The sequence below is a fragment of the Heloderma suspectum genome, chromosome 4 (genome assembly GCF_057233095.1).
Source record: "Heloderma suspectum isolate Gila_16-S chromosome 4, 16-S_ref, whole genome shotgun sequence".
Classification (NCBI taxonomy): Eukaryota; Metazoa; Chordata; class Lepidosauria; order Squamata; family Helodermatidae; genus Heloderma; species Heloderma suspectum.
This window is the reverse complement of record NC_139461.1, coordinates 197,110,371-197,135,746: the sequence shown is the minus strand read 5'-3', so window position 1 is coordinate 197,135,746 and position 25,376 is coordinate 197,110,371.

The following is a 25,376-nucleotide window of genomic DNA, read 5'->3' as shown; positions in this document are numbered from 1 at the left end:
CAGAGAGTTCCATGGGACAGCAGTCCCATGAGCCACCGCTAGCAGAATCTGCTTAGCTCTAGGGATTGTCTTGCCCCCACTGGAGGAATCCTTCTCAGAGGAAGATCTGGAGCTCCCAAAAACTGAGGGTACCCCCCCCAATCAGTCACTGTCACTAGACCAGGAGGAGCCTGGGCCCTTGGGGGAGATGGCTGCAGGTCCGTCCCTATCAGGAGAGGGGACTCTGCCTCTGAGGCAGAGGCTAAGCAACCTCCTGGCCCCCAGGAGCATCGTTGCCTCAAGCAGCAGGCCAGTAGGGCTCCTGTGAGCAGGAGTGCTCACTTGCAAAGAAGGACTCCTTAGGAGAAAGTGACTCCCCATGAGTAGGATTTTGACCAGAGAGTTCTGATGTACTGCAGCTGGGCTCTGGGTTGGCCTCAGCAAGCTCTGGTGTTAAGAGCCTTCAGTGTCTGCCTAACCAGTGTTGGAAACAATGTCATAACCAACCTGTTCTGTGTTGTATCCTATCTTCCTGACCTTGCATTGTGATTGAACCTTCATGCTACTGACCTTGGACTCCAGCTTCACTCTGCTTCTCAGACTGCATGTTGTACCTGACTGTTTATCTGTGGTTTCCCCATCAGTTTGTGAATTTGCTTGCTTTTTGTTTAGTTTCTTTTAAAGACCTGTATGCATTTGTGTGCACATTTCTTCTAAAATATACATTTTGGTACATAATTTTGCCTAATGTACACATTTTTGCAAGCAATGTTCCCTGATGTAATGGATTTTTGAATGCTATTTTATGTGATATAAGCATGGTTGCGCCCACTTTCCCCTAACTTATGCATTTTTGCATGTATGTTTTGATTAGACAACGGCATTGCAAAATTTGTAGAAGAGGAACTGCATTTCAGTTCATGTATTGGTTTGGGAAGTGCAAATCCGGTAGGTATGCGTTAAAAGGCAATTCAAACACGTTTTTCCCCCATCCCCATTTAGCTCTACTCCCCAACTTTGAGGGTGACCCTTCTGCAGAACCCTCCACAGCATCAGAGGGCACCCCACTGTTACCACCTTACAGCCAGGTGGAGGTTCCCCAACTTCACCAGAGCTTGTACCTGAAGAACATGACACAACCTCTTTACATCACAACCGCTTTCCTCAGAGGGGGCAGAACTAGAGAAAATCCCTGAAGTGCAGGACTATTTAAGCTCACAGTTGGTTCCAGTCATTGACGCAATGTCCTTGGCTTGCTGCTTTGAGTTCCCCTGCATCCAGCCTCTGATATTTGCTCCACAGGGAGTTGATTGAAGATCTGATCTCCTGAACCTAGTTGTCAAGTCTTGCCAGTTCCCCTGTGGGATCCCAGCCTGGAATAACCTAGCAGACTGTTAGCACTCCATTTCACCCTGCAAATTATGCCCGGGTTTCTTTAAGTATCTGCTCCCATTGATATGTATGGGATGTCCACCAGGGTACAGGCATTATGTTGGATGGTATCCATTCATTTTCATGGTCCGGTGCTGCTGAAATCTGGTGTTTTAATTAGAACTTGAACATCCAACTTCTTTTTCCATTTGAAGATGATATCAAATAAGGTTTATTCCAAAGTTCGAAACTCCTAAGACATACTGGATTTTGCCTTTCTTTCACATCCCATCATTACATTTTCCTTTTGGGCGTTTTGAAATTGCCATTTCAAAATAAGAAAGATAAGAGATCCATTGTAAGGCTTGTGATGTTGGATTATGTAAGAATTTTACATTTTTTGTTGCATTCAGAGGGAACTCATCAAGGATCCAGCACGATATGTATTAGGAGTGGTTTAAAAAGAATGATCATCCTTAAGGTTGTTGTTGTTGTTTAAAACAAACGCATGCTGTGTCACAAGTTCCACATTCAACAGAAAATCAAGGTTATTTTTCTTTTCTTTCAAGAGATGCCTGATGTATAATTGACCCCCGCCCCAGGAGCTATTTCTTAGTAGGGGGCTAAATAATTAAGCAGAAGGGATGCATTTCTCTTTTACCATGCTTAGAGTACCTCTTCTTTTTCTTCTTCTGAATATCGCTCTAGACAAATGGTTGACTTTGTAAGACACCAGCATAGATTTGCCAAACCTGCTTTGCCTTTTAACTTCACCTTGAGATGAAAATGAATGATGGAAGCTGACATTTTTGTAGATGGATATGGTATAACCTATGAAAATGTACAGGAGAAGCCTATGCATGTTTATGCATAAAAAGCCCCAGGGCCAGCTCCATGTTTGAGGGGTTCTGGGAAAATATCCTGGGTGGGCCCCCTCCTCCATCAGTCGGACCCTGGTGGTCTTATCGAGTGGCAGTAGACAGCATCAGAACCCCAAGTAGCACCAGGAATGTTCTAGCTGCCATTCTAATTCCCCCCAGTGCAGTGTTGCTCTGGGGGATGGTGGGAAATTTAAGGAGTGGCTAGATCCAGTTCCCAGGTGCTGCTTGGAGTGCCAGGCCTGAATCTTTTAAAGGGGATGGGCCTGGGCTGACATCCTTGCTGGGCCCCATCAGGGTACAGGCCTGGAAGTTGTTGACACCAGCTCCAGTACCTCTTACCATGTTCAGTGGGGCTTACTTCTAGGTAGGTGTGCATAGGACTTCGACCTTAAGTCCCACCAAAAGTCAGTGTCACTTAAGACATCGTAGCATCCCATTCCATTTCTTTCAGTGGGAACGTACGGTGTGATCCGATTCATGTCTCCTCACTAGTCCCACTGTGTTCAGTGAGCCTCACACCCCGGTAAGTATGCAAAGAATATTGACCTTCTGCCCTCATGACGCTCACACTGAATTCTTTATCCCATATTTGTGATTTTGAAATGTATATAAGAAAACACCAAAGCTGTCCCAGACTACGCCCATGCTGTGTACTTCTTCCAATGCAGTGGCCTGCAGGGAATGTGCCATGTTTGTCTTCCTGCCTGAAGACACCATGAACTACACCAGAAGCAAATGCAAGCTGTTCACTTTGCTGGAAGAGAAGATGAAAGGACTCAAGGCCCACTTCTCTACACTCCGGCCTATCAGAGAAGAAGAAAGATTTTTAGGCAGAGGTTTCCAAGGAGGAGGAAGAGATAAGCACGCAGAAGAATGTGACATGAAGGCCCAGGAGAATCTGGAGAAATTCTAGGTCATTGGAGCTACACAGCCAATGTCAGGTTCTTCCCATGGAGGGGGCTCCTGAGTCATCTTGAGATGAAACACTACCGCATTCCCCACAGAGCATTGAAGTGGACACTCAGGCCACTTGTTGTGAGGAATCCATCCGCTGACCCGAGGAGGAGACATGTGGTGGTGGTGGTGGTTGGAACCCCCCTAATGAGAGGGACAGAGACAGCTATGTGCAGACCTGACGTGTCACCTTGAGAGATGTGCAGCCTTTCTGGAGCATGTATTCAAGGCATGACAAGAGACGTTGCCAAAACTCATGAAGCCCACTGACTGCTATCCATACTTGCTATCCATTCCCGCTGTGGATTCAGAAGAGTAGTTTTTGTTTTGGAGCTCAGACCACACCTCTGCCTTGTACTTGGGCAAACCACTTTTCTTTCCATCCCACCTGTTTGCCTTTGAGAAATGGGTGTTTCATACGTGGCTATGCCCACCAGGGCAGCCCACATTGTCAATGGGCAAGCCCACCCCCAGTAGCAGTCTTTCTATGAGAGTGTCCATGGCACTCTCTCAAAATGCCAAATGTGCCCACCAGCCCAAACAAGGGCCACCAGCCTCTGTCCTAAGACTGTGAGACTCTGGGTTGGGAAGGGAGAGTCTTGGTGGCACAAGTGGTGCTTCTATCACCCCTTCCTGTCAAACAGTTGGGCTGTTGGTAGAGAAAGAAGCATACTGGAAGTGAACAATTCAGATGGTGTCATCAGGAAAGGTTGAATTTCTTGGTCCATGGCCTATGCTCCCAAAATGAAGGATTCATGGCAGAAGGGGTGCACCTCATGAAGACTGAGGAAAACATGTTTGGCAAGCCCCACAAACCTGATTAAGAGGTCTTTAAACTACAGCTTGTGGGAAGGGAGGCAACAGCACAGTGCTAATTACTGGGCCAAGTGTTAACTTATGGACAAGAATCTGCCTGGCAAAATATGAAGCAACGTAGAGGACAAGAGAGATGGCGCCTGGTAATTTGCAGATAACTACGACAGGGAAACTGGGAAGGCGCAGCATCCAAGGCCTCCAATGTCCATATACTAACACATGGAGTTTGAGAAATTAACAGGATGTACTGGAAATCCTAATATGGATACATATGATCTGATAGGTATCACTGAGACTTGGCAGGATGAGACTCATGCCTGGAGTAGGGCAACTGAAGGTACACCTTGTTCAAAAGGCTTTCGGGTTCAGTGATGTGGACTCTCAGGAGCAGTATCTACACCCTGGGCTTTATGTCATTCCCTCAGTGGAAAGCTCTTTTAGAGTTCTGACTGGTTCTTCCTGAAACCCAGAGCAGAGTCAACACCCCACTGCCATCAGAGCCACCAGCCTTCACTGTGTTCCCTCTGCTTCTGATGTTCGTGCCCAAACTGCACCATCCTCACACAAGAGGGAAGTATTAGCAGGCTTGGAGGAACCCCAGGGTTTGCAAAAGGAGGGACAACCCAAAAAAGACAGGGGGAACCAAAAAACAGAATGATGAGGTCTAAGGAGGTTAAGTAGCCATGCAGTACTGCCTGACACCTGGGGTGGGGGTGGCGGAATGGAAAGCCAGTGGGCCGGGGGAATGGCACGAATTGGTGGGGATCTTGAGTAAGAGCCCTCCATGCTGCAGTGTTTTGTTGCATGTCCCATGACTTGTCTTCTATAATAATGTTTAGGATGTCCATGTGTGTGCGAGTCTGTGAACGTCCTCCTCCTGAACTGCTTCACTAGGGTGGGAAGGAAAGGCAGCATTAGAAAGGTGAGAGGGAGCAGGAAGGGAATAGTCTGAGTCTGGGAAACCTGTGTACTTTCACCTGATAGAGGCACATCTCAAAATATCGTGTCTCTTTGGAACAGCAGTCAGGAATAGGCTCTCTCAGTGTATCCTTAAGGGCTGCTGAGACATCAGCAGCCCATGCACCAGTTTGCATTTGGGGAAATTCAGGGTAAACGCCAACACAAATCCTACTTAGAGTAGACCCACTTAAATGAATGGGTCATGACTAACTTAAGCCCTTAAGTTCATTTCAATGGAGCTACACTAAGGAGAGCTTACGTTGGATTTTGCCCTCAGAGGTGTAGCTGCCCATGGAAAAGCAGCCACCCTTATAGTCCTGACTGACAGGAAGCTTGAAAAAGACACAGCAGATAAACAACAACAGTGAAAAGCCTAGAGAAAATGGGGGCAAACTCCCATGATCCCTTACAGTTGGCCATGCTGACTTGGACTGATGGGAGCTGTAGTCCCACACATCCAAGGTGGGGGAGTGAGGGCACCAAGTTGCCTACCCCTGGGCTAACAGAAAGGAAGGTGGGGGAAGTCAGCTGGCATGACAGGAATGACCCAGCCCCTCAGCTACAACCCTTCTTTATGGCCATCCACATTTCCTGTATTTTCTGGGCATCTGGCACTAGTATGCAATGATTAAGCAGCAATAATAAACGCGCTGCGTGCACAGGCCCCTTCTGCTTCCAAAGGGGGAAGGGGGGTGAGGATTCTTCTTTCTCTCGGCCCCTTGCAGTCTAAGGTCATTGTGTGCCTTCAAGATACACCATTCTGGCAACTAAATTAGCCCTCATTTACAGAGAAGTTGAATGCAGCCAGACTAATGGCGGTGCAAGTATAATTGGTTCCCAACATGTGTCAGTGTGTATCCTCCTCAAGCCATGGAAAAGATGCATTATGGGACTAATTTTTTAAATGTTAATGGATATTGGACATTTGCCAGGCACCCAGCTGTGTACAAAACACTGAGCTGGTAAATAGCTCTTGATCTGTTTAGAAACAAATTATAATGGTTGTTAGGATTCCACATGACTGAAGGCATGGTAACCACCACCAGCTTACAGGCTGACCCTATTAACAGTCCTATGCATGGCGGGGTAGGGGTGGGGAGAGGACATTCTATTTTTACAATCAAACTAAGAGGCATGAAATGAACTAGGAAATTATTTTAGGGTATTTGGGGTGGGGGTATTATGGCCTCTGTTATTATGGCCTCTGTTTAGGCAATGATTTTTATTTTTTATTTTTGCCTGGCAAGAGGTCGGAAAGAATATGTCGCTGCCACTCATCCAGTGTAATTTTAAAGCTGACTTTTGGCTGAACAAGTTCACCTGCTCCTATCAAGGCTCATCTTTCCTGCCGTATATCAGCAGCAGGTTTGACAGGATCAACCGGCTGACATTTCGCTTCACTGGAGCTCCTATGCGTTTTCAGAGTGACAAGAGATCTGCATCACACAACTACATTTCAATATGAAATGTAGCTAGCTAATTGAATATACTTGGTCAAGATGAAGCCTTCCCTAGATCCCGCCCCTGCAACACACACACACACACACACACACTGGGTTTAATGGATTCGAATGATCTCCTTGACTATTGGAAACGACTTTGGCAAAGGACCCTTGGCCGCAGTCCTAGAAAGTGAGATGCAGGAGTGGGAGACAACTTGACTCTGAAGTTTCTGTTGCAGCTGCTCATCCTATATACGAACCATGAACGCCGGGCCAAGCCACACATGATGCTATCATGTGGTTTACACTGAAGTGCAGGATTTCCCTTTCACAAAGAGGCAGTGAGGGGTGGGGTGGGGGGCAGATCCAGAATGGGAATAGGGGGGAACTTTAACCCTTTTCTAGGGATGGACGAATCGGTCTGTTCTGCTTTCTCCCACATTCGGAGTTTTACAATCTCAAGTTCTTTCTCTCCCGAATATGAAGAACTTTGTGAATGTTGGTAAATTCTTATCAGCACTGAAATGAACTGAAATTCTCACCCATCTGCACCAGCCAAATTCAGCTATTCACAAATTCAGCCTGGATAGGACTAGGGATGTACGGAACCCCTACCTTTCATTCCGGGGGGAGGGGTCTGCGGGGGGGGGAGATGATCTGTTCCTCCCCCCGGAATCCTCCAGAGCGGCTCTACATCCACTATATTCCACAGACCAGCACTCCTGCTCCAGATCCTCAGCCAATACAGCAATGGCAGCCACCATTACCATTTTGCTTGGAGAAACACAGCTGCAAATGGCATATTGGATGCCACTTGCTGCCGTAAAGCCCTGAGTTTTACATAAATAGAGCCGTAAATGGCTGCAATTAAAACTCAGGGCTTTACGGCCGCAAGTGCCGTCCACTAAGTCATTTGCGGCTGTCTTTCTCCAAGCAAAACGGTAATGGCAGCCGCCATTGCCATATTGGCTGAGGATTCGGAGCAGGAGTGCCGGTCTGCAGGGGATCCTCGGCAGGCGGAGGTGAGTGGTGCCGTTCCACCGTGGATTCTGGAGGCCGGATTCCAAAGAATCCAGCTTCATTTTAGTCTGTGGCGGAATTCTCCGCCATCCCTAGATAGGACCATGATGTACCTATCTGGCATGTAGCTGTTAAAGACAAGGAGTGTCTGGGTAGAAAAAAGAAGTGGCAACCTTAAATCAGCACTGACATGGTTGAAAACACAGGGGTTCAAACCCAGACTTTTCAGAGCAAAGCCAGGGACCTGGACAGACAAATCGGTCAGTTTCAGTTTTCTCCCACATTAGAATTTTTTTTTAAATATCAAGTTCTTTTTGTCCAGAATATGGGGAATTTTATAAATTCTTATCAAAAATGAACTGAAACAAAATGGGCATCCATCTGGGCCAGCCACATCCAATAGCTACAGCTGTTCCCAGCATGGAGAGAACCATGTTGTACCTGCCTGCCATACAGCTGTCAAAGGTGAGGCACCTGTCAGAAAAAGAGGTGGCAGCTCTAATTCAGCATGAACATGGCTGAATACACAGCGATAGAAAGCCAGACTTTTAAGAGCTAAGCACTTGAAGCCCTGGGCTGAGGCAGACACATCTGTCAGTTTCAGTTTCTCCCACATTCAAATTTTTGAAATCTCAAGTTCTTTTTGTCCTGAATTTGGAGAACTTTGCAAATTTTGATAACATCTTATAAAAAATGAACTGAAATTAAATTCTCACTCATTCCAGCTAAATTCAATAGATACAGCTATTCCAAGCACGGAGAAGACCTTCCTGTAGCTGTTAAAAATGATGAGGCTGTCAGAAGGAAGAGGTGGGAACCCTAATTCAGCACCATCATGGTTGAATACACAGGGATTCAAACCCAGACCCTTAGGAGCTTAGCACTCAAATCCCTGGGCCTGGGTGGACACATCTGTCAGTGATGGTTTCTCCCCATCTTTTTTTTTTTAATCTCACGTTCTTTTTGTCCTAAATACAAACTTTGAGAATTTTGATAAATTCTGATTAAACTGAACTGAAACAAAATTCTCACCCATCCCTATCCCGAACTGAATAGGGGAGCAAGTGTGGATCATTATGTAGCCAAAACAGCACCATCCATGCATGAAATGGACGTATCACAAGGCTGAGAGAACCCCAAGGTTCTGAGAAGTACAAAACATCATCCAGAGAAAACAAAACCTTAAGGGGGAGGGGGAAACACAATAACAGCTCAAGGGGGATCGAGCATGCGCGTGGCAAGCACTGCCGATTGATGCTGGGGCCGTGGACACCGGTGGCTCCAATGTCAGTGGGGCTGTGAATCCGCTCTAGGTTTCAGTCAGAACCAGTCAGAACTCTAAATGGGCTATCCTAGCTGTGGAAGCACCTTGAATAGCTCCTTTAGAGTTCTGACTGGTTCTGACTGAAGCCTGGAGCAGATTCACCACCCCACTGACATTGGAGCCACCAGTCTCCACTGGTTGGTGGGAATAGAGAACTGGGGAGGGGGGCAATGGAGTGGACTATCCTGGAAAAGGGCATGGTTGTCTGGGTGGAATCCTGAGCAGGACGACTCCACACTGCAACATTTTGTCGCAGGTCTCAGTTGTAGAGCTGAATGGGCAAGCTGCTCTTCTGTTCAAAACCCAACCATGCAGGAGAGTCCAGCAGAAATGTCAAAGTCACCTCTGGCTCTGCAGGTATGTCTTCTCTGCACAGGAGCATAACTTCCTAGCATTGCAGCTATCATCATTTTTTTTGGGGGGGGATGTTGGTGGTGAAATGTCAGGAAAGAAAGGAAAGGTTCCTCTTGTGCAAGCACCGAGTCATTACTGACCCCTAGAGGGATGCCATTTTTCCTCAGTATTTTCCTGGCAGACTGTGTAGTGGGGTGGTTTGCCATTGCCTTCCCTAGTCCTAACTACCTTTCCCCAAGCAAGCTGGTTACTCACTTTACCGACCTCGGAAGGATGGAGGGCTGAGTCGACCTGAGCCAGCTACCTGAAAACCAGCTTCTGCTGGGATCGAACTCAGGTCATGGGGAGAGTTTTGGTTGCATTACTGCCGCCTACCACTCTGCGCCATACGATGCTCATGAAATGTCAGGAGGTAAGCTAATATCCTAAAAATATCTGGGAAGAATTGCTGGGAGACCTTGGGCCAGTCATATTCTCTCAGCCTAACCTACTTCACAGGGTTGTTGTGAGGATAAAATGGGAGGGAGGGGAAGAGACCCGTGAATGCAACCTTGAACTCCTTGGACAAAAACTGATTACAGCCACGAACTTTATCTGGATTTTATTTTCAACCCTAAGTTAAGCAGAGTACATCTTGCATATTCCCAGTGCCTAATCCAATGATCTGTGTACCCTGTTGGACATACAGAGCTCCACCGCCCATAAAGGCTCACACATTTACTTTAACTAACGGACCAGCTCCACACATATAGATATATCCCTTTGGGTGGATGGACCTGCCGCTATAATTGAAGTGACTGCTGTAGCCCACATATGCTACATATGTATATGTGTGCCTCAGAGCTGGACTGGGGAGAAGGAAGGCACACATATGTAAAAAAAACCCAAATACAATACCAGGCAAATAAAGAAACCTTATGGGACAGGCTTTCAAACTTCAGTAGATTAAACCTTTCTACCCAACAGTGACATAGAATACTGGTTAGGTTGTACAAAACACTTAATGTCAATCAGCTTGTTAGTGGAGTAAATTATTGTCTCAAGTGCATACACACTGACAGGGTCACATCCCATCAACAAACATGTTTTCTTGGAAGGAAGAGCCATTGGTTTCAGTAGAATGACTTCCAAGGAAGGATGCTTCCAGAAGAGGCTTTTCTCATGCCATCACCCCAACTCATTCATTGAATTTTACAGGGGGTCCAGACATCATCATCTTCCAGTTGTAACTAGGGATGTACGGACTGTGGAAAATCCACTCTGTCCATGTTTCGCAGATTGTCAGACACCTTTTGTTCCGTTGTCCACTCACATATGGATGCGATTTTTTTTTTTTTTGGTTATGCGGAAAAATACTCAAATAATTATGTAAGAGGTTTCGTAACAATGTACATAACAAATTAAATGTTACCTTAGTATGTAACATTTAGCGTATTGTCCCCCATTCCATTCAACATTTCCTCACCAGAAACTTTTCCTACAAATAAATACGTGTAATTTTCAGGAAAGTAAAAAAATATCAGAAAGTCCACAGACTCCATGTGGCCCGAGGGGGTTTATCCGCAGAGAATTCTGCAGGTTGGATTCTTAGAAATCCGAGCTCATTTTAGTCTGTCTCGGATTTCTCCAGCATCCTTAGTTGTAATGCTCCCATATTTTCCCACCACTTCTTCCATCTTTCGTAACATGGAAAATCTGTTAAGGAAAAAAATAGACAGAACAGCTGCACAGTGCCTTTTGGTTGTTAGCACTAGGACCTCTTTGTCCTATGTGTCTCTAGGATCACAGCCTGACATTAACTATAATGGGACTTACTTCTACATCAGCATGGGGGCCACATCTTTTACTCAAAGAAGATTGGGAGTGGGGAGGCTAGATCCCAGAGTTTTCTTCCCATCAATAATATTTTGGGTTTCTGTTTTGGCCGAAAGTTTTCTGCAGCCACTAAACTATCTTGACTACAAGCTTCTTGGATGAGTCACCAAGCTTCTGTTTTCCTTTATTAAAATAATTCCGAAGAAACAGCTTTGGCTCTTCACTCAGTGAATGAACATGGAGGTGAAGGCTTGTGTCAAAAGTGTAAACGCTGACACTGAAATGAGAACTATAACAAAAGCAAATAAATAAAAAAAATCAAAGTATTTCATGTCAAGGACAGTGAGCTAGAGTTTCAGAGCAATCTGTAGCAATCAGCTTTGAACATCTTTCTATCATAGATCATTCTGACTCTGCTCTTAGCTTGACCTGTAGACAAGAATGCACAATGCCATGCTAAGAAGTGTGTGTCTGTGTGTGGTGGGGGAAAGGGGCCAGTTTTGAAGACCAAAGACGGCAGCAAAGCTTACCAGCATGTTATAGACATGCGAGTCTCTACATACATTGCTATGGATATGTTTTTGCTGCACCTCTACACAAACCTCCTATTTTGCATTCTGCATGAGGTTAAACACGCAGTGCTCACTGCATAGTCTACAATGCATTTAGGCCTCTATTATTGTCTTCCTTTTCTAGTGTAAGGACATGTTCCTGTGTAATGATCTATCTTATTGATGACCCCAGGAAATAACTTCACGTTTCTGCAAAATGTAACCATTTATTTCTTATTGGTGAGTTCTATTTCATTAAAACGTATAGGGTACATAACAGTCTTAATTCCATTTGGGTGGCCCAGGGGTTTAGTAGTGCTTCAAGTTTGCCATTAGAATTAGAATTAAATGTTGTAGTAGGGGATACAAATGCACACTCACACACACACAGCATCACATTTAATTTTAGGATAGGTTCTAGTAAGGACTTCCATTCAAGGCAGTTTCTGTGATCCGATGAACAGAATTTGAAACCTGGACCTGAGAAACCTGCAGTCTAATCAGTTCTCATTCATGCGCTTTGTGTCGCTGATCCCAAACACCTGGAGCCAGCCCTGCCGTGAAGCTTTTCTCACAGTCTTCTTCCAAAACATCAGCAAAGTTTGTGTTACTGCATTTGCTCACATTCCTTCCTTCTTAACTTTGCCTAATTCACCCCACCCCTTCCTCTCCTCTGTTCTCACCTCACTGGCAAATTTGAGCTTGTATGCTCCTTGGGGCAAGGACCTGTGCATTGGTTTTTATTCATAGTGGAAAGTGCCATTTAAAGTAATGAAGAGAGAGGGGATTTTGCCTTTTTTTTCTTGCTTCTGGGACAAAGATGCCTGGCAAATATTGGCATAGCAGAACAGGGGGAAAGTCTTTAAGGGCGAAATCCTATGCATGTTTAGACTGGCTGGGGAATACTGGGAGTTGTAGGACTTTTGTCTGTCTAAACATAGGATTGTGCCCTTAACATCTCAAGGGGCATCCAAGCACTAGGGATGGGAGAACCAGGATTGCTTGACTTCACGAAGATTCACCAAATCCCACTTTGAAGCTCAGTTCATCTCACTCCCATTCTTGTTGATAGCCTGTTTTTCTTTTCCTTCAAATGGAGAAAGTGTGCATTTTCAAACATGAAAAGTGCACATTTTTGTGTACATTTTTCAAAAGTGCACAATTTCTCCCCATTGACTAAAGTGTGAAAATGTGTATTTGTTTAAGTGCATTATAAAGTGCACATTTTCCAAAATATGCGTTTTCCAAACATGATTCAGGGTTTGTGAACCTTTTCCTGAAAACATATGCTCCTGTTCGCATTTGGGTTTTTGAGTGGGGCAAGTTCAATGGATTTGCAAACTGAAACAAAATTCTCTTACATCAATACCAAGAATGCATCGATATTTAAATTTATTTAAATGCATCGGTGTTTAAATACATAACAAGGTGTTTGGTCATTGACTCCCCCTACCAGCTCATGTTGTTAGGGAAAATTGAAGGACAGGACCATATTTTAATTCTGAGCCCATCACAAAAACTTAGAACAATCTAGAGAGATCAAGGAAGAGTTTATATTGCCTTTGCAACCTTTTGAGTCTTGGGGCAGGGGGAAGGCACACATTGGTAGAGCCACGCATTTGTAGATTAGCCACTGTCAACAGGCTATCGTCATACATTACATAAAAGGGTTCACTTCCTCCTGTTTGAGACTCCCACACGTTCTGTAGATGCATAGGAAACACAACTGTTCCACCTAAATGGAGGAGGAGCGTGAGTCATTCTGACTAGTTCTGAGATTCTAACAGATTGTGCCTGCAGATTGCAGGTGAACAATGCAGTTGCTATGGTGACTCATTTAAGCGTGCACGGAGCTTCATTCTGACAAAGTTTCTTAGTCTTTAGGGAGTACAGCCAGAAAAATTAATAAATCCAGCTGCAATGGCAATTTTAACATATACTTTTTAATTTATGCACAGGTTCTGCAAGCAACAGCTAGTTTATACTGACCCGAAGCCAAACTTCCCATTAAAAACATGGGCATTTGCAGATGACAGCTTGTGAATTAGATTACAGATCCAAAATTGAGCACCCAAGGAAATGGCGCACCCAAACCAGCCATGATCAACCATGAAAGGCTCCTTAGGTCAAAGAAATAAAATAAATATTGCTCCTGCCCCATCCACCTGAAGAATCACCATCACAATCCTAGCGTGTACTGTGTGGGACTAATTTACTTGCAATAGGCAGTTTTTGTTCCTCCGCACATTACTCCAACCGGAAAGAGGGCGACATCATCACATATAAAAGGAAAAGAAGGGAAAACTAATGGGCACAAGACAGACATTTATTAACAAGCTGGTTTCCAAATTTCCCAAAATGTTTCAAACACAGTTGTTCTTTTTCAGAGTCTTCTGCTCAACATGTACAATTTAGAAAAATCAATATCCTAATTGTATGTAAAATTCTTCCGGTTACTGCAGTGTAAATGGCCTTACACAAGAGCTGTGCAATTCTGCATTCCACCCAGGTTCACTGATCAGACAGTAGACTAACATCTCTCCCCAATGCTCATGCTGCAGCAAATTAGTCCTTAAGTAAGATGCCCCAGGACTTAGGGTCTTCTTTCTGCAAAAGATTAACTTAGCATTGCTTTGGGAATTTGCCTTTTCCACGGGTACATCCTATCCTCCCAGTGTCAGAAGGAGATCTGTTTTGTAATGCATGAAGAGATTTTGGGAAGCCCCTGGCAGTGACTCACCTGAGCCACAGAGGAGCAGACTATGCAGAAGGTTCTTTGGCTGCCTGAACTGCTCTGACCTTAGAGTGGTCAGGACAGGCAGAAGGACATAGGGACAGGTTAGGAGACAGGCAGCTGAGAAAGCAGCAAGAGAAGGGAAGCTAGTTGGCTAGAGCAGGAGGGTTTGAAGATGGAGTGGTCCATTGAAATGAGGAAAAGAGACAGAAAAGAGAGGAAAGGAGGTTGAAGTTTCCCATGTTAATATGAAAGAAGGCTGGGGTCTCCACTGTAGTGCTAGTGGGCACCAACATGCCCATACTCATGTACCGTGGTGCTGACCAAGGTCCCTGAAACTTCTGATGATTATGATCATGTTTATTGAACTGGAAAGCTGGCATGTTGTAATGAGAAGTGTTGTCAGGATTGATTCTGAGCGCAGGGAGATAGCAGCTCAGATTCAGAAGAGGAGCAGCCAGAACTGGGGGAGGTTTTTTCACAGACCAGTTCAGATATGGGTAGGCGTGCTTCCCAGGGTACCAGCTCCCAGACGGCTGGCCATGAAACCTCATCCTCACCCCCCGCTGTGAGAAGCAGTGAGTGAGAGGAGGAGGCGCTTGAGGTCTGTGACCTAAGGGACGCCAGGTGGAGATTCAGATCTAAGAGGGAAACATCAGAGGCGGAGCTTAGACAGTCGAACTGGTTAGCGATGCATGAGAGGCTATGCAGGGGAGCAGCAGGCAAGAGGCGGAACCTCCCTCTCTGTTAGCCTAGTCAGACAGCCGCCCTTTCAAACTGTGGGCAACTCTCATTTATTCCCATTTGAATCCCCTGGAGGCATTCCTTTGTAGCCAGAGAGTCTTCAAGGATTTGCATCTGTAATGAACCTGTGAATAATGAATTAAAGGCATGAGACTGAAGCCTCTCTTTTTGTGTGTGAGTGCTTAAGGAAGGAGGGAGTTCTAGGGAACCCTGACAAGTGTCTTCTAAGTGTTGTGTGACTGGTCATGGCTAGCATGGCAGCCATTTTATGAATGGGCAAATCACCCATGGCAGCCATTTTGTGAGAGTACCCATGACACTATCTCAAAATTCCAAATGTGCCCACAAATCAAAAGAGTTGGGGACCCCTGATGACTAAAATGGTGCTTTCAGACAAGGCTTTTGTCATGCAATCAGCCAGCCTTGTTCATGGAATATTGTCTTCCAGAATGTAGCCCTCTCTTGTTCTTCCATCACTATTTCCACCTTTTTTCCTTAAAAACCATTATGGAGGGAAAGACGGAATAGCCGCACAATGTCTTTGCATTGGTATCGCTAGGAGCCTTCCATCTGGAAACACCCTCTGGCTGCAGGCCTCTTGTCTTTCTGTATTGACACTTACTCCTTTTTTTTTGCTACAGTTAACTGTTCTCACAATTTTGTTATGTTTCATAATAGAAGAAAAATACTGGTAATTAACACCCCAGGTCCAAGTGCATTTGCAAACACCTACTTTCAGGAGCATTAAGTTTAATAGGCCTTTACTTTCATGATGTAGCTATATGCATTGTCATTAGCCTCATTAAAAGCAGTGTAGTCTAGTCTGTTTTATGTTAAGAGATATTACACACTGAAAAGCATCAGAGAATTGGTGTCTAGGTTAATAAGAGAGAATTGGTGTCTTGGCATGCATTTGATTAAAAACCAACAAGCAAACACAAGTGAGTCTCAAACTTGTATATACAGACTTTTATTATGTTTTGTTTGTTTTTTTTAACCAAAAGAAGAAGACATAAAGCATTCCTTTCTCAAGGTATAGAACTCTCTGCTTCTAAGACACAATGCCCTGGCCCAAATCCTAGAGAATCTATATGTACAAAAGCCATTCAGCATTCTGTCACTTTTCAGCGTGACCAAGGAACAGAACTAATGATGGGACCATACAGATGAAGGGCAGGGCTACGCAGAAAGGAACCATTTGAATTCTTCGTGACCAAGGTCACCAATGGTAGCTAACATTTTTACCCACCCTGATGGTATTTCCAAGAGTGTTCTTCTACTTTCTCCAGTGGAAGTGATTATTTACTCTCATGTATGTGGGGACAAAGCTACGATAAAAAAAAAATCTTTGCTTCACCTCTGTCACTGGATCACCCAATCCTCACTTAATAAGGAGCCTACAATGAAATTAATATGACTTCATGTGCAAAATGCACAGAGTCACACTTCACTTGCACACATGGAATCCTTGCATTATGCAACCTCTCCCTCCCCATATATTGCACTCATCATAGAATACAGATAAAGAAGAGCCAGCAAAGTAAGGAAGAGACCTCCTTTCCCACATACAGTACCTACACCTAAAGCTCACAATCCACGTAGAATTAGGTGTGTTTAAGCTCATAGAAATCAATGGGCTAAAATATGCCTAACTTGGCACAGGATTGTGCCTGTCCTTTAGGACCAGAGGGAAAAGCCAGATTAAATCAACAAACCTGAAACGCTGTCAGTCGGCATGAAAAAGATGATGTCGTGACTAAAGAGGAATTTTTGGTCCCCTAGCTGTCAATAATTAATACATTATTTACACTATCACACTCCTGCTTACCAGCTTTCAAGATTCCATTTACACTCTGATCCTTTGCTCAGCAGCCAATTTAACATTGTCGTGACCTTCTTCTGTGTAACACCATAAAGCTATTGAATGAGGAAAGAATATCATCAAAGATGTGCATTTATTATGGCAACTATCTTCAGTATGGTGAAGAGGTGGGAACAGGAGGCCAGGGACAGTGGGATTCAGAGCAAATGAGAAGGAAGGGGGATAGTGGTTTTAAAAGGGGTTAAAGAATCTATTAAGAGCCACCATCCCTGCAGTGGTGTTGTTGGAGAAAACATCAGCACATTATGTGAAGCCCTTAAAAAAGAATGTTGCTAATTAAAACCCAAAGGAATCAGCAGCAAGTTTAGCATCACCATGCCACTAAACCAGTTATACAATCAAAAACCTGATAAAACAGCCCCAAATGCATTTCAATTAAAGCTGAAAGTCTGATAAAGATGGTCAAAAGTATCTATTTCATCAGACACCAACTTTGTTATGGACTCTCAGAAGGACCATCATCAGATGTTTATCAGATATCAAGAGATGCCATTTCATACAAAGTGCACAATAAAGTCTGTGTGTATTTCTCTTTCTCTGTAAATATAATGTGTTTTGATGGTGGTATTCAAAACATAGGAACGAATATATGTTTCCACACAGCTTGTGCACTCCAGAATAAGGACTGGCACCTAATTCTATCCAAAAGAGGGCTGGTTAAGAAGAAAGGAGGTCTGTGAAAATCAGTGGAACTGTAGATTATTAGAAAAACCTTAAGAGATCATTAAGAGGTCCTCAAAGTCAAATAGAAACTGACCATACAGACACTGGGAAGTGCCAAGATCCCTTCCAACTCTATGATTCTGTGATTTATCTGGTCAGTGGTTTGGATCCTGACTTGCCCTTCCATGAACAGAAGGGATCCTTCCGTGATTCCAATCCAGCAGGAGCTCCCATTGGTGAACTCATCCTCCCTTCAGTTTGCAGCTCTCAACACCACCTCCCATGCTGAACCACCAAATTTTGCGTGGCACAGGGGACTGGGGATGGGGAAATTGGTGAAAATCACCCCCCTTCCTTCTCCCCTTGGAGTTGTAGCAAGACGCTGATAGCTCCTGTTTCAGTGGAACAGTGAATCCACTCTGGGTTTCAGTCAGAACCAGTCAGAAAGGAGCTGTACAAACTGCTGATCCCTATCCTAAAATGGGTTCAGCACCATAGAATCATAGAATGGTAGGGTTGGAAGGGGCCTACAAGGCCATCGAGTCCAACTCCTTGCTCAATGCAGGAATCCAAGTCAGAGCATCCCTGACAGATGGCTGTCCAGCCTCATCTTGAATGCCTCCAGTGTGGGAGAGCCTACCACCTCCCTAGGTAATCGGTTCCATTGTCGTATTGCTCTAACAGTCAGGAAGTTTTTCCTGGTGTTCAGCCGGAATCTGGGTTCCTGTAACTTGAGCCCATTATTCCGTGTCCTGCACTCTGGGATGATCAAGAAGAGATCCTGGCCTTCCTCTCTGTGACAACCTTTCAAGTACTTGAACAGCGCTATCCTATCTCCCCTCAGTCTTCTCTTCTCAAGGCTAAACATGCCCCGTTTTTTCAGTCTTTCCTCATAGGACTTTGTTTCCAGTCCCCTGATCATCTTCGTGCCCTCCTCTGAACCCTCTCCACCTCAGATAGCTCCTTTAGAGTGCTGGCTGAAAGCCAGAGCAGATTTACAGCCCCACGGAAATAGGAGCCACCAGCCTCCACATCCACTCACAGGAACTTAGGATCCAAACCAATGTAAAGAACAAACAGTCTGCACCAGGATTGGTAATGTCTACATCAGCTTTCTTCAACCTGGTGCCCTCCAAATGTGTTGGACTACAACTCCCAGCATCCACCCAGCCAGCTGCAGCAGGAAGGATGCAGTGCACCGTGGAGTGCACGTGGGCTCTCCCACCTCAGGCGGCAGGAAAGCTTGCACAGACCCTGGCCTGAACAGATATGTCCCTCTCCATGCTACTTTGAGCACTGCCCTTGCCCATTTTTGCCATCCCAGGTAGCAAAAACAGGGGGTGGAGTGAGTTCCTGGTGGCTGCTGGACTCAGTTTGGATTGGTGGATCACCAATTGTGCTGGTCTGTCTTTCCCATTTGCCCAGGCATTTCACTGACTACAACAACAACAACAACAACAACACCTTAATTGTTGCTGTTTTATGATTATTGTTTACCACTGTTCCTTCGGCTGCTTTCATTTTTTCTGGTTAATATCTGCTTTATTGCCATTTTTAGCTGAATGTTCTGAAAGCCACCTTTAACATGTTTCATTTGAAGGGGAGATATAAAAATATTGCATCTTCTGCAGGGTTAATGTTCAAGCAAAACAAAACCTCAGGGTTGGTTAATTTACTCAATTGTGTTTGACAATGAGTGTCTAGGCTGACAAAAATGGGATGGGTGGCAGACACATATACAAGGGGAGAAGTAAAAAGAAGACAATTATTCCTTCAAGTACATCAAATAAAGACCCCTCACATGAGTCTGCCCACCTGTTCAGAACTTCTGGAAAGGATCTACTCCACACCTCATCTTCATCTCAGGTTGTCAGGAGAGCCCTAGCTGCCTTTTGCAGTCCCCTCCAATAGCCAACTCAGGACACAGATGACGAGAATTCTTTCCAAGGCTTTATTCCTTTATTACTTTATGACTCTTACAGATAGTAATCACTAGCGACTAAGCAAGGAACAGCACTGGGGAAAGATAGCAGAGTAGCCTAAGCTCCAGGTAAGGCAGTTGGTCCCCGTTTGAAGGAGAATCACGGGAAGACCCTGAACTTATGGGCTATGGAGAGATCCTCCCTCTTCCCGTGGGTCCTCGGGATGCGACCGTTGTTTGAGCACCAAACGAGTGGCGCGCCTCCTTTTGGTGCCCTCCATCTGTCGCCGCTCCCTGCATCTGCGCCAAGCATTCAGCAAGCCCCCCTCCAGCGCTATCTCACTGCCAGGGTCACTATCTATCCCAGGAATGGTGGCAGGAGGAATCTCTGCCAGCTGCTGTGCTTGTGAGAGATGAGCGAGCTCCTCTCCCACGGATTGCTGTTCCTCCTCAGAATCAGAACTGCTTTGGGGCTCTATGGGCTCAGTTTCCACCCTGACATCATCCTCGCTCCCATGAGGCCCCCCCTCATGCTCCTCCCCTGGGGCCCCGGGTTTGTAGGGGTACAGCTGGTGGAAACGTCTCAGGAGCAACGGAGCATGCACATTTTCCACGGGTTCCCAGGATCGCTCATCAGGCCCATACCCCTTCCAGTCCACCAGATATTGCAGGCGGCCGTGAGAAAGGCAGGAGTCCTGTATCTCCGTGACCTCAAACTCCTCCTCCCCCTCCACCAGCACTGGTGGTGGGGGGGAGCTGGCCGAGTGATGAGGGTCGCCAGAAACCAGGGGGAGACAGCAAGGACCGATGAAAAACATGATGGATCTTCATGGAGGGGGGGAGAGCCAGGTGAAAAGCAACAGGGTTAATCTGGGCCGTAATCTGGAAAGGCCCCATGCGGCGAGGTGCGAGCTTCTTTGCGGGTGAGAGGGGAGGTATTGGGCAGACAACCAAAACCAGTCCTCCAGTTGCAGAGACGGACCTGGCTGGCACTTCCGCTCCGCAGAGGCCTTGTAGGCTGTCTTGGCTTGCTCGAGGGAGTCCCATAAGAGGTGGTGTACCACTTGCAACTCCTCTAAAAACTCATGGGCCGCCAGCACCGAAGAGGGAGCTAGGGTGGATGGGAAAGTCTTGGGGTAGTAACCAAAATTGGCAAAAAATGGAGTTTGGCAGGTGGAAGCATGGCAGGCATTGTTATAAGCAAATTCTGCGAGAGGCAGCAAGGAAAACCAGTCATCTTGCTGGTAATTGACATAACAGTGCAAATATTGCTCCAGAGTCGCATTGATGCACTCGGTCTGACCATCCGTCTGTGGATGGTGGGTGGAGGAAAGATGGAGTTTCACATGGAGAAGCCCAAGTAGCTCCCTCCAGAAATGGGGAGTAAATTGGGGCCCCTTATCCGAAATGAGACCATCGGGCCATCCGTGGAGCCAGAAAACATGCACCAAAAACAGCTCTGCTGTCTCCCTGGCTGTGGGCAACCCAGAGCAGGGGATGAAATGAGCCATTTTAGAAAACAAATCCATCACCACCAGAATAGTGGTCTTACCGTGTGAGTGAGGCAAGTCAGTGATGAAGTCAAGGGAGAGCAGTTTCCAAGATCCTGAGGGGGTAGGCAGGGGGTGAAGCAAGCCTGTGGGCTTGCCTGAGGGGGCCTTCACCCGCTGGCAGGTTGGGCAGGAGGTGACATAGGTCTTGACGTCCCGACACACACGAGGCCACCAAAAATCCCGCGTCACTCCATGCAGGGTCTTGGCGAAGCCAAAATGCCCAGAGGTGGGGGAGTTGTGGCACTGATGGAGGACCGTCTCATGTAGGGGTCTAGAAGGCACATAGACCCGGCCAGAATGGTAAAGCAGGCCACCTCGCAAAGAGAAGGGGGTAGAGTGGGCGGGCCAGAGGCGAGCCCCAATTCCTCCACTTTTGTGCAGACAAAAGCATCCTGAGCCTGTTCAGAGTGAAGGAGCTGTTCCCAAGAGTGAGGCACCGCAGCAGCTGCCAGGTTCAGGGGGGGGGGGAAGAATCAGAGGGGGGATTTCCCTCACCCCCTGGCTGGAGGTCAGGCTTACGAGAAAGAGCATCTGCTTGTAGGTTGTCGGAAGCTGGGCAGGAACTTTCTGTAAAAATTTGCAAAACCCAGAAAATGTTGCAAGTCCTTCTTGGTGGATGGAGCCTGCCAGGAGAGGACAGCCTGGACCTTTGTAGGATCCATCCTGATATAGGGATGGCGGAGAATTTCTCCCCGAATCTTCGGGAGGCTGAATGCCAACGCATTCAGCCCCCCGAAATTGGTGGGGAAATTCTCCGCCGGCCCCCCGCCCCCCCCAGGATGGGACTTACCATGGCCGAATGTCCCTCTCGGCAGCGGGTCCCGGTGGCGGTTCGGCGGCGGTTCAGCAGGGGCGGCGGCTGGTCTCCCGACTGGCTGCCGCCACCGCCATTGCAAAAAAAAAAAGTAAAGTAAAAACACACACACACACCTGTGATAGGCTACGTAATGATTTACGTAGCCTATCATGGCTAGATTTCCAAAGTCAGCCGTGATAGGCTACATAAATCGTCATGTAGCCTATCACGGCTGACTTTGGGGGGAAAAAAAAGTGCGTACGCAAATGGCGGCGGCCCATGGGCGCCGCCATTTGCGTTCCTTATTTTGGCACGTCTAGTCTACGTAAACATTTACGTAGACTACGGCGAAAATAAGGGCACGCTATTTGCATTGCCCTTATTTTCGCCGTAGTCTACGTAAATCTTTACGTAGACTAGACATGCCAAAATAAGGAACGCAAATGGCGGTCCCCATGGGAGCCGCCATTTGCGTACACGCTTCTTCTTTTTTTCAAAGTCACCCCGTGATAGGCTATGTGACGATTTACATAGCCTATCACGGCTGACTTTGGAAATCTAGCCATGATAGGCTACGTAAATCGTTACGTAGCCTATCACGGGTGTGTGTGTGTGTGTGTGTGTGTGTGTGTTTTACTTTTTTTCGCGGCTGGGTAGACGGGGCGCTTCTAACCGGCCTGAATTTTGCCGGCGAGGGATGGGGCGCCTCCCGCCCAGCCTGAATTTTGGCCGGGTGAGGCGGGGCGCCTCCCCCCCCCTCGCCTGAACTTTGGGGGGAGAACTGAAGTGCCTCCCCCCCACCGTGAAGCAGGCTTCAAGAACAGGTAAGGGACTTTCGCCCATCCCTATCCTGATATCCTAGCTGAGATAATGTAGCCAAGATAGTCCAAAGAGGTTAGGTCAAATGCACATTTCTCCAGCTTGGCATAAAGATGGTGCTCGCGGAGGTGCTGGAGGATGGCAGACATGGTGCTGGTGGGCATGGGGGTCCTCAGAAAATATAAGTAAATCATCGAGATACACAATGAGGAAAGTGTCCAAATAGTCCCGGAAGATGGCATCCATAAAATGCGAAAATGTGGGGGGTGGGCAGGCGAGCCCAAATGGCATCACTAAGTATGCATATGCTCTGTACCGGGTGCCAAAACAGGTCTTCCACTTATCCCCTTCCTGGATGCGAATCAGATTGTAGGCACCACGCAGGTCCAACTTTGTGAAAATCTTGGCTTGCCCCAGGCGCTCCAGCATCTTTGGTATGAGGGGGAGAGGATCCTTGTCAGGGATCAAGACTGAATTCAACACTCAGAAGTCATGCACCGGGCAGAGTTCTCCTGATTTTTTGTGCACAAACATGGTAGGGGCTCAGGCGGGGGAGGAGGAGGGGCGAATGAAGCCACGGCTGAGGTTTCTGTCCAAAAACTCCCGTAGAGCTCGAAGTTCCAGCTCCGACATCAAATACAGCCAGCCAGCGGGGATGGTCACCCCAGGAATGAGGTTAATGGCACAGTCAAAAGGGTGGTGAGGTGGGAGCCGGTCAGCCTCCTTCTTGTCGAAAACATCCTGAAAAGCCGCATACTTCTCTGGGAGGATCATGGTAGCTGAAGAACTACCAGAAGCAGACAAGGAGGGGGAGGAAAGGGTTAAGGCCTGGGTTGGGACTGGTGCCTCGGTCAGGAGGCAATGCTCCTGGCAGTAGGGAGATGTGGGACTGGGTGCGCAGAGTGAGTAGAGCTGTAATCTGGGTCACTGCACCCGAAGAAAGAGGATGCCCATCGATGGTCTCCACTGCCAAGGGGGCAGGAAGAGGCAGGGTAGGAATCTTGTGGAGGTGAGCGAATGTTTCATCCATGAAACTGGTCGTAGCCCCAGAATCCATTAAAGCTAGGGCCTCCACCCCACTTCACTGGGAGGAGTGGAAGTGAACATGCAATAGCAGATGGGAGGGTGGGGGGGATTGCGGAAGGCACCCACCTGGTGGGGAACTGACCCCCACACTGGAGACCCCCAGCAGGCTTTGGGGGCAGTCTAGTCAGGCCTGGGGGTGAGGAGGAGGAGGAGGAGGAAGGAGAGGAAGAGGAGGCAGTGGGGCTGCGGGTCCAGCGTGGCAGGTTTTGGCGAAATGTCCCAGCTTTCTGCACCAAAAGCATCGGCGTTCTGCGCACCGCCGCTCTAGTTCCTCTGGCAACAGTGGGGCTCGGGTAGCTCCCAGCTGCATTGGGGTCTCCTCCACCCCCACCGCAGGGGCTGGGGTTGGGGGAGTGGGCAGGAAACATGGGGGAATGGGAGGAGGGAAATCTCGGCCCCCGGTGCCCCACCGGGTCTGCTGGCGCCCCTCCAGCTGACTATCTATCTGGAGGCAGGTCTGGATGAGGTCCTCCAAAGTAGGTGGGCTAGGAGTGCGTGTCAACTCATCCAAGATCTCGTTGTTCAAACTGTCCAAAAACTAGGGGTGGACGAAAGTCACTTACCTGTCCTCGAAGGACGTTCGCGGTGGGGGGGAGGTGCTTCGCTGGTCCCCCCGCGAAGTTCAGGCCGGGGGGGGGAGGCTTCCCGCCTCGCCCGGCCGAAATTCAGGCCAGGGAGGAGGCTTCCTGCCTCGACCCGGCCGAAATTCAGGCCGGGGAGGAGGCTTCCCGCCTCGCCCGGCAGCGAACGCGAAAGTTTAAAAAAAAAACAAAACGCCCCCTGATAGGCTATGTGACGATTCACGTAGCCTATCATGGCTAGATCTGCAAAGTCAGCCGCGATAGGCTACGTCAATCATCACGTAGCCTATCACGGGTGACTTAAAAAAAAAGCGCGTACGTTAATGGCGGCCCCCATAGGGAGCCGCCATTCGCGTTCCTTATTTAGTCGCTGTAGTCTACGTAAATGTTTACGTAGACTACGGCGACCAAATAAGGAACGGGAATGGCGGCTCCCTATGGGGGCTGCCATTATCCGTACACACTTTTTTTTTTTTAAAGTCACCCGTGATAGGCTACGTGACTATTGACGTAGCCTATCACGGCTGACTTTGCAAATCTAGCCGTGATAGGCTACGTGAATCGTCACGTAGCCTATCAGGGGCCGTTTTTTTTCTTTTCTTTCATTGCAATGGTGGTTGCCGCTCCCACCCCGCTCGAACACCCGCTGAACCGCCGGCCGGACCCGCCGCCAGGAGGGACATTCGGCGAAGGTAAGTCCCGTCCCGGGGGGGGTGCGGGGTGCGGGGGGGGTGCGGAGGATTTCTCCCCGAAACTTGTTCGGGGGGCCGAACATGTTGGCGCTCGGCTCCCCCGAAGTTTCGGGGAGAAATTCTCCGCCAACCCTACCAAAAACTGAGCCACCAGCATGGCATCATTCCACTGTAAATTCTGCATCAGCAAGCAAAACGTTGTTGCATAACTGGGAACTGAGTCCTTGCCCTGCCTGAGGCGGCAAATCTCCCAAGAAGCCATCTGTGTGCGCAGGGGGTCACTGAAAAATCTGGCCATTGCTGTCATGAAACCTTGATAGTCCCCGAGCAGGGGGTCATTAGCGAGAAGAAGTCCCGAAGCCCATTTAGCTGCCATGCCTGAAAGTAGGTTAATGATGAAGCCCACACGAACCTGTTCTGTCAGGAAATCCTCAGGTC